Below are 14,277 nucleotides of genomic sequence, written 5' to 3'. Positions count from 1 at the left end.
TTCCCCTCCCAAGACTGGGCAGGAGGTGTGGCATGCACAGGATCCCTGACCAAAGGACCTCCCACCTGCTCTCAGACATAACATTACATTACTGTGGAAACCAGACCCCTGGGGTGCCACATTCCCCCCTAGTGAAATTTAGTACTCCGGGACTAAACATATTTTAGAAAAACATAACAAGATATAACAATACAATAAAGAAACACATAAAGGTGGTCACGGCATGTCCGTAACCGGGTGCAGTCTTTGAAGAAACAAAGGTGTCCATTTCACCAAAACAGGGAGATGTAACCAGGTAGGGGTCTGTCCTACCCCGAGTCCTTAACAGTCTCTAGTCCATCCTGGGTTACGCTCCAACTAATTGTACAAGGATTCCCGGTAGATCCACCAAGGATTCCTAAAAATAACTAGAAACACAAAATTGTACACAAGCAAAAATACACAGGTAAACATAAATAAAACAATTTATACACTTTAAATCCTCCAGCGTGCGGGTAACTGGCCTCTAGTGGCCCTAGTGGACCTACGGAGCTGACTGCCTAGCCCTGAACTACAGGGTGTAGGAGCTGTCAAGGGCAAACTGGGCAGCTGTCTACCGGCTCTTTGGCTCACTAGGGATATGGCAGGCTCACTGCAAGCAGAGGGTTGATCCTCCTGGGTTGCGGGTGTGGGGTCTTCTGCCTCCTGGACCGGCTGTTCTTCCAGCTCTACCTGTTGCTCCGTAGGTGCTTGGGATGCTGGTTGGAGGAAGGTGAGTACGGGTACCACAACTGCACCATTGACTTGAGTCCAAGACCGAGGGAAGTCCCCGAGCACAGTACTAACCATATCTTCCCTTTCCTCTACGGGTCGATGGTCTTCTTGTTCCTCCTCAGGGTTCCTCAGTTGTTCGGGACACTTCTTCAGGTGGTCCCGGGATACAATGGCTGTGGTTTCCCCTCCATCTTTACTGATGGTACAAACCTTCGGGTTTTCGTGGCTTGAGGGCAGTACGGTGTACGGGTCCTTCTCCCACTGGTCGTCCAACTTGTGGAGCCGTCTCTTCCTCTTCAAGACCTGCTCTCCGGGTACCAGGGGAACAGCGGGAGCATACTGGTTGTAAGTTTTCTCTTGTCTTTCCCTAGCCTGACAGAGACTTCGTTCCACGCTCTCCTGTACTCTCCGGTACTGCTGCTGCCTCTCTGTGTCCCAGTCTGTTTCTGGTGAAGTGTCCTCGGGTGTCAGGACTCCCATTTCCAGGTCAACAGGTAACTTACCAGGTCTTGCCCTCATTAGGTAAGCCGGGGTACAGTTGGTGGAACCTACCGGGATGTGGTTGTATAGGTCCACCAGATCGGGCAACTTCTCAGGCCACAGACTGCGTTCTTCCAGGGGCAACGTTTTTAGAAGATCCATTACCACCTGGTTCATTTTCTCACAAAGTCCATTAGTTTGCGGATGGTAGGGTGTCGTCCTTATCTTACGGCAGCCATACAGATTGCAGAATTCCTGGAAGACCTCCGCTTCAAAGGCAGGTCCCTGGTCCGTCAGCACTTGGTCCGGGTACCCGTGTGGACAGCAGAAGTGCTGCTGGAAGGCTCTAGCTGCTGTTTGAGCCGTTAAGTCCTTGACGGGGACGACAACCAAGAACCGGGAGTAATGATCCACGATGGTTAACGCGTAGACGTAGCCACTTCTGCTTGGGGTCAGTTTTACATGATCCAAGGCTACCAGTTCCAACGGTTGCCGGGTGACGATGGACTGCAGGGGAGTCTTCTGGCTGGCACGGTCCTTCCTTCTCAGGTTGCACGGGCCACAGTCTCTGCACCACTTCTCGATGGTTCCCCTCATGCCTACCCAGTGGAACCGCTCGCGCAGCAGGAACTCCAGCTTCTTCCACCCGAAGTGTCCAGCTCCGTCGTGGTATGCCTCCATCACCATGGCTGCGTCTCTTCGTGGCACCACTACTTGCCAGAGTAATTCATGCGTCCGGGAGTTAACCATTCGGCGGCACAACTTCCCTTTGTAAAGGAACAGTCGACTCTTCTCTGCCCATAGTTGTTTGGCTTCCTCCGGAGCGTCTGGTTCAAGGCGAGCCTCCGGCCGAGTCAGCATCTCCTTCACCAGGCGGACGGCAGGGTCGCTGTCTTGCGTTTCCGCCCAGTTGTAGTGGGGTAAGGGGTTCAACGTAGCAGCCTGCTTACTCCTTACCCGGTGGGAATACTGGATAGTCCCATGACGGTGGAACGCAGGGAGTTCAACTTCTTCCAGTCCCTCCGGATCTTCTCCTCCGTCCGGCAGGTTGGGCATCCTGGACAGGGCGTCCGCGTTGGTATTGGAGCGTCCTGCCCAGTATTTGATTGTGAACTCGTAGTTGGACAGACGGGCCATCCACCTCTGCTCCAGGGCACCGAGTCTTGCCGTGTCCAGGTGTGTCAACGGGTTGTTATCCGTGTACACGGTGAACCGGGAAGAAGCGAGGTAATGCTTAAAGCGCTCGGTGACTGCCCATACTACGGCCAGGAACTCCAGCTTAAATGAGCTGTAATTCTCGGGGTTCCTTTCGGTGGGTCGCAGTTTTCGGCTGGCGTAGGCGATTACTCGTTCCTTCCCCTGCTGGATCTGGGACAGTACGGCTCCTAGCCCGATGTTACTGGCGTCGGTGTAGAGGATAAAGGGCTGGCTATAATCCGGGTACGCCAGGATTTCGTCCTCCGTGAGGGCCATCTTCAGCTGGCGGAAGGACTCTTCTTCCAGCTCCTCCCATTTGAAGGGCGGCTTCTGGTTCTTGGCCTTCCGGGACTGGCCTATCAGGAGGTCCTGCATAGGTGCTGCCTTTTTGGTGAAACCGGGAATAAACCTTCGGTAGTAGCCTACCAACCCGATGAACTGCCGCACTTCTTTTACGCTGGAGGGGCTTGGCCATTCCTTAATTGCGGTGATCTTATCAGGGTCGGGAGCCACTCCGTCAGCGCTCACCACGTGTCCCAGGTACTGCACCTTTGGTTTCAGGAGGTGACACTTGGAGGGTTTCACCTTTAGGCCGTAACTCGCCAGAGCTTCGAACACTTCCGCCAGGTGTTTCAGGTGGTCCTCATACGTCTTGGAATATACGATGACATCGTCCAGGTACAACAGGACCGTCTCGAAGTTTCTGTGGCCCAGACAACACTCCATTAGTCGTTGGAAGGTTCCTGGTGCGTTGCAGAGTCCGAACGGCATGCAGGTGAACTCGCTAAGTCCCATCGGGGTGGTGAATGCGGTCTTCTCCCGGTCCGCCTCTGCTACAGGAACCTGCCAGTACCCGCTAGTGAGATCCAAGGTAGAGAAGAAGTTAGCAGATCTTAAAGCAGCCAATGACTCCTCTATCCTTGGTAAGGGGTACGCATCCTTGTGTGTGATACGGTTGATTTTCCGGTAATCTACACACATCCTCATGGTGTTGTCTTTTTTTCTGACTAAGACTAGTGGAGCTGCCCAGGGGCTACAGCTATCCCTAATCACCCCAGCCTCCTTCATGTCTCTAAGCATCCCCTTGGCGTGTTGGTAGTGGGCAGGGGGTACGGGTCGATACCTCTCTTTTATAGGAGGATGGTCTCCCGTGGGGATGTGGTGTTCTACCCCCTTGACTCGCCCGAAGTCTAACGGGTGTTTACTGAACACTCTCTCGTACTCTTGAACCACCCGATAGACTCCTTGTTTCTGGTGTGCGGGAGTGGAGTCAGTACCCAGATGTAGTTGCTGACACCAGTCCTCCATGTTTTTCTTAGAGCCGTTACCTTCCTCCGGGTGAGATGGAGGCAAGGGTTCCACAGATTGTATAGAATTTTGGTTAATGGTATATAATTTGGCTAGCGTGGCATACCGGGGCAGGTACACTTCCCTCTCCCCGATATTTATTATGCGAACGGGCACCCTCCCATGGCGTACATCAACCACCCCCCGTGCTGTCAAAATGGTGGGCCTACTGTCCGAGTAAACTGGTTCTACCATTGCCTGGTAATCCCTACCTCTCAGACCAATAGCTGCCCGGCACCAAATCATCATTTCACTTTTTGGGGGCATGGCAATAGGAAAAGGGTCACACATTCTTACGCTACCAATCTCACCGCCGGAGAGTTCCACCTGTTGCCGTCGCATCAGTGCCCGGATCTCTTTCTGGAGCACCCGCTGCTCGCCGGAGCTGGCGTTCTTGGCAACCTGCTGTAAAAGGAAAATCACCTCTGCAAGACAATTTTCAATTACATTAGTTCCTAGAGTTATTTTTGGGTGACTCTCATGTTTGTCAATATCTACAATGATCAGTCCCTGTGCTGCCAGTTCGACTCTACCGATTTTGATGGTCACCTCTTTAAATCCGATCTGTGGCACGGGCTGGCCATTGCTGGCGATGATACTCAAGTCGTCGTCAGGGTAGCGGGTAATATCCGAGTCATTCCAGTACTGCTTAAAGAGCACGTACGGGATGGTGGTGACCTGTGACCCGGTGTCCAGTAGGGCACTCATGGGAATGCCATCCAGTACCACAGGCAAGACTGGACGTCCTCCCACATATCTGTCGCGCCAGTTCGATGGGCCTGGTGATCTTTTTCCTGGGGGTTGGCCCTCTACCCCAGGTTGTGCCCGTTTAAAGAACAGTACCTTGCCATATGTCCGGGTTGATTGCAGCGGCGGCAGATGGGTCGTCCGTCCTCGCTGTATCGGTCACTGGGTCTTCCTCTGGCCGGTGGGGTCCTCCTTGGTCGACGCCACGGGATGTCCTCCGGTCCGGATGCCAGCTGGATCTTCCCTGGGGTGGAAGCCTGTAAAGACTGCACAGTTCGGGTTAGCGCAGCAACGCTCTTAGCTAGCTCTTGGACCTGATGGTGTAGGTCTGGAGCCGGGTCATTGTCCAAAGCCTGCGCATCAGCTCCCACAGGCCCTGCCGACAAAGGCGCCGCCTCCTGGTGGTAAGTGATAGCAGGGCGCCTGTGGGTCACAACGCCACCCGGTGCCGGTTCTCGGAGCACCCGGATGGCTCTGTCCTTGAACTGTGCAAAGCCCAGATGGGGATCCTGTAAGGCCATTGCCCGCAACTGGGTTCGGTGGGTATTACAATATAGTCCCTCTATAAACTGTTCGGTCAACAGCCTGTCCTCGTTTCCCACTCCATCAGGGTCGGTCTGCTTAATGGCCCTCAGGGCCTCTTGTAGGTTTAGTGCATAGTCCCTTATACTCTCATGCGCTCGCTGCTTGCACCCGTAGAATCTAAGCTTAATCTCGGCTGAGGTGCGGGTATCAAAGGTGTCCTTCAGCCGGGTTAGTATCCCTGCGACAGTCTTCCTCCCAGGTGGCCAGGATTTTACTTCCCTTTTGGCTGCCCCGGTTAGTTGGGCCACCAGGATGCTCACTTTTTGCTCTTCTGTGAGGGGGTACACCTGGAAGAGGCTATCCAGCTTTTCTCTAAAGTCATGCAGGGTATGTGACTCCCCTGAGTACTGGGGTAGCCAAGCTGCTCCCGGGATATAGGGCATGGTGAAGGGCATAACTGCAGCAGCGGTAGCGCTGGCGGGGGTTGAGGCAGTGAAGCTCTCCTCCGTATCCGACATCTTCCTCCCCCCTAGTGGACCGTGGCCTACCTTGCGATGATCCTCTTCCGTAGGCCGCGGCTCCGCAGTGGATGGTTGAGGACCTTCCGTCGCGCTCCTGTGACGTCGGCGTCTGCTGGGCTCCTTCCAGGACCTTACGCAACGTCCGGACGTGAGGCGGGGCTTCAGTTCTCGCGCGCTTTCGGAGTCCACGCCCCTCTTCTTCCCACGCGGCGTCCTCAAGATGGCGTCCAATGGCGGGAAAACTCCACGGATGGCGGGAAGAAGGCAGAAGATGGCGCCGGATGGCGGGAAACTTCACCGATGGCGGGAAGAAGGCTGAAGATGGCGCCGGATGGTGGGAATCTTCACCACAGGTAAGTTTGAAAAGTCTCTTTTTCAGGCACGCAGTACCCGGTGGTTGCGGGCACGAAATCCTGCCGACTACGCCAAAGTTGACGCGCCCCTGGGCCTGCTGTGTCGCGCAGCGTCTCGCGCACGGGGGCTTACCCGGAACCGGATCAGATGAGGGTTGTAGTCTCCGAGTGGCGGGGACCCGGTCCGTGCCCAGGGAGTCAACTCAGTGTGTGGCAGTCTTGATAGATGTTATTTGAGTGTCGACTACGCCACCCGTTGATTTGCAGCTATGGAGCTGCCGCTGCAGGGCAGACCGCTGAGGCCGGTGTAGAATTGTGCAGCGTGATAGTATAACCCCCAACGGGAGGGGTATGGCCTCAGGGCAGCCGACGTGGAAGATGAGGGTAGCAGGAACCACTCAGAGACGGTGCGGTGTAATTCAGGGTCTTTACTGGTAACAACGATAGACCCTCCCGGAGTACTTGCTAGCGAACGGGGCCTGGTCAGTCCTTGAGCAGATGGGATCTCCCCTGGCCAGGCAGAGTTGTAGGCCTCCCAATCTGACTGTACTCTTCTGGCTACCTTGCTAGAAGCGGATATAAGTAGCCCACGTCCCTGAGTGTACCGTGTGGTGCTCACCCGTATGGCTGGTGACTCGGGGCCTTCTAATGGCTTCCGCTCCACGATGGCGGCGCTGGTCCCACGCGTGTGACCGTGCCTTCGGGTTTCTGGGCCTGAGGACCTGAAATCCCCTGCCGATCGGCTTCTGCTGCTGGGTAAGAGTTAGTCCCCACAGCCTCGGACGCCGGGTCCGGTAAGAAAGCTTCTCAGTCAGGGCGAGCTCTGCAGCTGCCAGCCCCTGACTAGTATTGCTCCCACTGAGCTTCTGCTGTTTCTTCCTGTGACTGTTTCTTGTCTCTACTCTCCTTGACTCCTAACCCTGCTTCAGCCCCGGGTTTATATAGGGGAAGTTCTTCCCCTCCCAAGACTGGGCAGGAGGTGTGGCATGCACAGGATCCCTGACCAAAGGACCTCCCACCTGCTCTCAGACATAACATTACATTACTGTGGAAACCAGACCCCTGGGGTGCCACATGTGTACAGTGTGTGTGTATATGCCTGTGTGTACAGTGTATGTGTATATGCCTGTGTGTGTGTGTGTGTACAGTGTGTGTCTATATGCCTGTGTGTGTGTGTGTACAGTGTGTGTGTATATGCGTGTGTGTGTACAGTGTGTGTCTATATGCCTGTGTGTGTGTGTGTACAGTGTGTGTGTATATGCGTGTGTGTGTACAGTGTGTGTGTATATGCCTGTGTGTGTGTGTACAGTGTGTGTGTATATGCCTGTGTGTGTACAGTGTGTGTGTATATGCGTGTGTGTGTACAGTGTGTGTGTATATGCCTGTGTGTGTATATGCCTGTGTGTGTGTACAGTGTGTGTGTATATGCCTGTGTGTGTGTGTACAGTGTGTGTATATGCCTGTGTGTTTGTGTACAGTGTGTATATACCTCTGTGTGTGTGTACAGTGTGTGTATATGCCTGTGTGTACAGTGTGTGTATATATGCCTGTGTGTACAGTGTGTGTATATATGCCTGTGTGTACAGTGTGTGTGTATATGCCTGTGTGTGTGTGTGTACAGTGTGTGTATATGCCTGTGTGTGTACAGTGTGTGTGTATATGCCTGTGTGTGTACAGTGTGTATATGCCTGTGTGTGTACAGTGTGTGTGTATATGCCTGTGTGTACAGAGTGTGTATATGCCTGTGTGTGTACAGTGTGTGTATGTCTCTGTGTGTGTGTGTGTATATACCTGTGTGTGTGTGTACAGTGTGTGTGTGTGTACAGTGTGTTTATATGCCTGTGTGTGTGTATATGCCTGTGTGTGTATGACGCGCCCCCTGGGCCAGTGCTGTTAGGGAATACCCGGAGCCGGATCAGATGGGGGTTGTAGTCTCCGAGTGGCTGTGACCCGGTCCGTGCCCAGGGTGTCAAACTCAGTGTGTGGCAGTCCTTATGATGTTACCAGATGTTCTTTTGTGTCGACTACGCCACCCGTTGATTTGCGGTCAATACGGCCGCCGCTGCAGCAGGGTCCACTGAGGCTGGTGATGTATGTGCAGCTCAGGTAGTATAACCCCCAACGGGAGGGGTATAGCCTCAGGGGGTCAGTTGCAGAGGATGGGGGTTGTGGTGGTGCAGCGGGGATGGAAATGAGACTCAGAGTCGGGCTGTGCAGTTCAGGGTTTGTTTACTTACTGCAGTTGTTCTGGTCACTCCGGCCTTGAGTGACCACCCGAGCCGTGCTGCGTCCACCAGGTCCTGGACTCGGCCAACCCCCAGGTGATTCTGGAGCGTGGTCCTGAGCTCCCTTTCTGTCTTGTCCTCTTCTCTGGCCTTCCCCACCAGGGATCCACCTATGTCCGGCTCCCTCGGGCCTCTTGGTGGTAAACCCTTGTCTCTGGGTTCCCTGACCCTATTCCTGGTCTGCCTTCCGGGTGGATTTAGTGGGTGATCGTGGCAGATCCTGCCCACGACCTCCGGTTCATGGCTAAGGTGTGCTGTAGCCTCTGCCAGCTTGGGATCCGGTACCCTGTTGCCGACTCTTCACCCTCTGGTCTAATTTGGGCTCTTGGAGTTCCTTCTTTCTCCCCCTCTGGGTCTTTCTTTCTCCTCTCTCTCTCTCTTGGCCTTGGAGCTGCTCTTCTCCTCTGCTCTGACAAAAGACTGACAGACTGACCCTGATCTAAGATGGTGCCCACCTTATATACTCCCTCTATGTGTGAGCTCAGGTGACCAGCACCCAATGAGCTCCTAACTTTACCCAGGCTGCTCCCCCTATCTGCCCCTACACTACTGGGATGTTCCACCCCCCTCCCACTCCAGCCAGGAACAGACACTGTCGTACCTGCACATTTCTCTAGTGGGAGTACCATCGGTCTGTTCCTCGGAAATGGGATGTGTGTAGTGCATGCAGCTAACTGAGCTCAGTTCCACAATCCATCCTTACCCGGGAGTGGAATATCACACCTCTGGCTGAGGTGCAATACCCCTGTAGCAGCCGAATCCTCAGGGTGCTACATTCCCCCCTGGTAAATCACAGCATGTCCTCGGGCTGTAAGATATAAAAAACATCCAAAACATACAATTTTTTTTTTTTCATAAAACATCAACATATAAACATATAAAACATCACATATATTATCAGCAATAAACTTTTCATATAAATAACATTTTTGTAAACATTCCTGTCTCTGGTTCCTCCGGTCACGGTGCAACTTGTGACCGGGTAAAGTGCGACAGTCTCTTGAAGAAAACAGTTTCCTATAAAACCGGTAGGGGGCGCTTTAGGAAGCGCAACTATATACAAGGGGATATGGCCGCTCTCAGTCCTCGGCCAGGTATTAGGGAGAATTGACCGCTCTCAGTCCTCGGTCAGTGGGAATAGGGACACACGGGGTTAACAGTTCACTCTTGGCTGGTCCCAACGGGGACTATATTTTAACTAGAACAGTTCTTATACCCTGATGGGTAACTATTTTACAGTCTCTCTCTACCGTACTCAACGACGGCGTCCTCCTGCTCCTTCTTTAGATTCTTCAGACCCGTCCGGGTCCTCTTGCTCCTCCTCACACCGCAGCTCCTCCTCCGTCAGGCGATGCACATGGAGGGCGTAGGGTCCTTTGGCACACTTGTGCCGGGTGAAGGTGACCTCGTCCCCTACATACAGGTCACGACCTCTGTGTCCCTCTGGCAGATGGCTTTCTACGTCTCTGCGGGTTACAAAGACGTCGCCGGGGGTCTGATGGTCTCTAATGAAGCCCCACCCATGCTGCATGTTGAATTTTATCACAGTCCCGGTGGAAGGGGGACCATGAGCTGCACGGGGATTCCTCCTGGTCCGGCTCTTCTGCTCCGCGCTCCTTATCTGCGCTTGCTGTTCCCGGACCCGCCTCTCTCTCCGCTCCCTCTCGAAGACCTCGAGCTGCTGCCGGCAGCACTCTGCACGCTCTGCTGCGGCCGCCCGAGTCTCCTGAGTGAACCCCATGAGGTCTTCTCCGGTGGGATCCCACTCAAACTGGGTCTCTTCTAGCGGGGGCGAGATCCTCTTCATGGGCTTTGGAGCCGGGATCAGGGGTTCGCACATGGCCCTTGCTTTTTGCAGCTCCAGCTGGATGTATTCCTGGGGCCATACGAAGGGCTGCCCATCCGGGCACGTATGCTGGGCGAACAGGTCCTCACCCAGGTGCGGTACTTTAGGTGTTATGGGCGCCGTGGTGGTAGCGGCGCCCGGGTTAAATAGGCCTTGCGACCAGGCCTGGGGCACCTTGAAAGTAAAGGGCACCGTAAGAACGGCGGCGCCCTATGTTACTTGGCCCTGCGACCAGGCCGGGGGCTCCGCGGAGGTAGGGGGCGCTGTTGGTATTGCGGCGCCCGGGGGTACTAGGCCTTGCGACCAGGCCGATGGTACTTCCTGCTTGGCCACGCTCGGGGTCGAGGCGCGTGACGTCACAGGGGTCGCGGCTTCCGTTTGAGGCCTAGTCTGCGGCGGTGACGTTGCAGCGACGGGCACGGCAGGGGGTACTTCGGGCTCTGCGACGGGGAGCTGGGGCAGGCACGCGGTTTCCCGGCTCGGGGTAGTGACGTCCCCTTTACCTGCCTCCATTCGTTCGGCTCCCTTCTCGGCGCCGTCTCCGGCCTTCATTCCTCCTGCGCCATCCTCAGAGGTGGTCTGTCTCCTCGTCTCGGGCGGCGTGCTCCGCTGACGAGTCTCGGTCTGCTGGGCCATCTCTCGGCTCCACTCCGCCAACGTCTCTCGTTGCACCCGGGCCAACCTCTGTGCGAGGCCCTCCAGCGCGGTCTGTGCACACTCCCGGTCTCGGGGGAGCTGTGTTAGGATCTCCAGCAGGCCTTCTGGAGTGGCGACCTGCAACAGGCTCCTGACCACTGGGTCGGTGCTGCCTGGAGTGGCGGCCCGCATCAGGCTCCTGACCGCTGGGTCGGTGCTGCCTGGCTCTTCCTCCATCTCCGGGTAGGCTCTCTCTGGACTCTCTTCCAGACGTCTTGTCTCCGGGTGCGCTTTCTCCAGACTGCTCCAGGCGACACCCATCTTTGTTCTCTTCTTCTGTCTCCGCCCACATCGAGGGTGGTCCCGGGGCAACTTCAGTTCCAGGGGCAGTTCTCTCACGCTGATGGACACTTCCAGCATCACAGTCTCTGTTGGTGGGCGCGGTTTCCGCTTTTGGCGCCATTCTTCGACCTGCCCACGATGGGAGGTGACCTCTTGCCACCCTCTGGCACGCCCATAATGGCGTCCGCTCTTCCAAGGCGGGAAATCTTTGGAAATGGCGGGAATCGTCTCACAGTGGCGGGAAACTCCATGGATGGCGGGAAAAAGCTGCAAATGGCGGACAACCGGCGGGAAACGACCTGTGATGGGGCCCGATGGCGGGGACCCTCCGGAACCGGCAGGAGACTTCTTTTTAAGGTAACGATGTACTTTTCTTCAGGCACGCAGTACCCGGTTGTTGCGGGCACGTAATCCTGCCGACTACGCCAAAGTTGACGCGCCCCCTGGGCCAGTGCTGTTAGGGAATACCCGGAGCCGGATCAGATGGGGGTTGTAGTCTCCGAGTGGCTGTGACCCGGTCCGTGCCCAGGGTGTCAAACTCAGTGTGTGGCAGTCCTTATGATGTTACCAGATGTTCTTTTGTGTCGACTACGCCACCCGTTGATTTGCGGTCAATACGGCCGCCGCTGCAGCAGGGTCCACTGAGGCTGGTGATGTATGTGCAGCTCAGGTAGTATAACCCCCAACGGGAGGGGTATAGCCTCAGGGGGTCAGTTGCAGAGGATGGGGGTTGTGGTGGTGCAGCGGGGATGGAAATGAGACTCAGAGTCGGGCTGTGCAGTTCAGGGTTTGTTTACTTACTGCAGTTGTTCTGGTCACTCCGGCCTTGAGTGACCACCCGAGCCGTGCTGCGTCCACCAGGTCCTGGACTCGGCCAACCCCCAGGTGATTCTGGAGCGTGGTCCTGAGCTCCCTTTCTGTCTTGTCCTCTTCTCTGGCCTTCCCCACCAGGGATCCACCTATGTCCGGCTCCCTCGGGCCTCTTGGTGGTAAACCCTTGTCTCTGGGTTCCCTGACCCTATTCCTGGTCTGCCTTCCGGGTGGATTTAGTGGGTGATCGTGGCAGATCCTGCCCACGACCTCCGGTTCCTGGCTAAGGTGTGCTGTAGCCTCTGCCAGCTTGGGATCCGGTACCCTGTTGCCGACTCTTCACCCTCTGGTCTAATTTGGGCTCTTGGAGTTCCTTCTTTCTCCCCCTCTGGGTCTTTCTTTCTCCTCTCTCTCTCTCTTGGCCTTGGAGCTGCTCTTCTCCTCTGCTCTGACAAAAGACTGACAGACTGACCCTGATCTAAGATGGTGCCCACCTTATATACTCCCTCTATGTGTGAGCTCAGGTGACCAGCACCCAATGAGCTCCTAACTTTACCCAGGCTGCTCCCCCTATCTGCCCCTACACTACTGGGATGTTCCACCCCCCTCCCACTCCAGCCAGGAACAGACACTGTCGTACCTGCACATTTCTCTAGTGGGAGTACCATCGGTCTGTTCCTCGGAAATGGGATGTGTGTAGTGCATGCAGCTAACTGAGCTCAGTTCCACAATCCATCCTTACCCGGGAGTGGAATATCACACCTCTGGCTGAGGTGCAATACCCCTGTAGCAGCCGAATCCTCAGGGTGCTACATGTACAGTGTGTGTATATGCCTGTGTGTGTACAGTGTGTGTATATGCCTGTGTGTGTACAGTGTGTGTACAGTGTGTGTATATGCCTGTGTGTGTACAGTGTGTGTATATGCCTGTGTGTGTGTGTGTATATGCCTGTGTGTGTATATGCCTGTGTGTGTGTATATGCCTGTGTGTGTACAGTGTGTGTACAGTGTGTGTATATGCCTGTGTGTGTACAGTGTGTGTATATGCCTGTGTGTGTACAGTGTGTGTATATGCCTGTGTGTGTACAGTGTGTGTACAGTGTGTGTATATGCCTGTGTGTGTGTGTGTGTATATGCCTGTGTGTGTATATGCCTGTATGTGTGTGTGTGTGTATATGCCGGTGTGTGTGTATATGACTGTGTGTTTATGTGTCTTCACACATATGTGTGTGTGTGCTTCCCTGCGTGTCTGCATTTTTGTGTGTGATTGTCTGAGTGTGTCTGTGCATTTCTGTGTGTGCTTGCCTGTGTGTGTACTTGTCCCCATTTCTGTGAGCATGTGTATCTGCGTGTGTATATTAGGGCTCTTTCACATGTCCTGATATTTACGGGACTGGAGATATCCGTGTCCACCTGTGTGTCATCCGTGTGACACGTACCAGCGCTTGGGAATCAGTGTACAGTTAGCGCTGTTCCCAAGAGCCGGGTGCTGAGCGCTGCCCTCATCATAGATCCCTGCAGGCGCTGTGATCAGCAGCAGCGGGGTCAATGATGAGAGTAGTAGTCTACTCCCACCGTGTCCGTGTCCAACTGTAAAAATAAGAATAAAATAAAAAAATCCTTATACTCACCTCTCCTAAGTGTCACCTGCTGTAATCCGTGCGAGCGCTCACGCCGAGGAGAATGACTCCTGCAGCGAGCTTGCTCCAGAGCTGCGCTTAGTGAATGACAGGGCACCGCTTGTTGAGCGCAGCTCCGGAGCCCACTCGCTGCAGGAGACATTCTCCTCGGCGTGAACGCTTGCACGGATTACAGCGGGTGACACTTAGTAGAGGTTAGTATAAGGTTTTTTTTAATTTATTCTTTTTACAGTTGGACATGGCGGGAGTAGACTACTACTCTCATCATTGACCCTGCTGGTACTGATCGCAGCGCCTGCAGGGATCTATGATGAGGGCAGCGCTCAGCGCTCTTCCCAAGCACCGGGTGCTAACTGTCATCAGTGTGCGGGACTTTTTGCGGTCTGGACAGCAGGTAAAAAACAGACATGTCAGCGTGATTTGCCCACGGACACCACATGGTCTGTAGAAAGTGGAAACACACTGACATGTGCACATACGCATTCATGTGAATGGGTCTACGTGTGTCAGTGTCTCTGGTACGTGTGGAAACGGTCACCGCATGTACTGACGTGTGAAAGAGCCCTTAGTATGTGTCTGTGTGCGCTTTTGTGTGTGTAAGCGTGCTTCTGCATGTCTGTGTGCTCTTCCGAAGATTTATTATATTTGGAGAGAGATGGGAGAGAAATTTTAGGAGACAGAATGGGGAGATGTGTGAAGAAACAGTATGGTGAACTAGGGGAGGGGTGGGAATGAGTGCAGGAACAGAATGGAGATGTATGAGGAAACAGTATGGAGAGTGGGGGAATAGTGTGAG

This window comes from Phyllobates terribilis, unplaced genomic scaffold (assembly GCF_046119375.1).
Source record: "Phyllobates terribilis strain yellow unplaced genomic scaffold, ASM4611937v1 Scaffold_81__1_contigs__length_6697587, whole genome shotgun sequence".
Classification (NCBI taxonomy): domain Eukaryota; kingdom Metazoa; phylum Chordata; class Amphibia; order Anura; family Dendrobatidae; genus Phyllobates; species Phyllobates terribilis.
The sequence above is the reverse complement of the archived record's forward strand: the minus strand, read 5'-3'. Positions refer to the sequence as shown.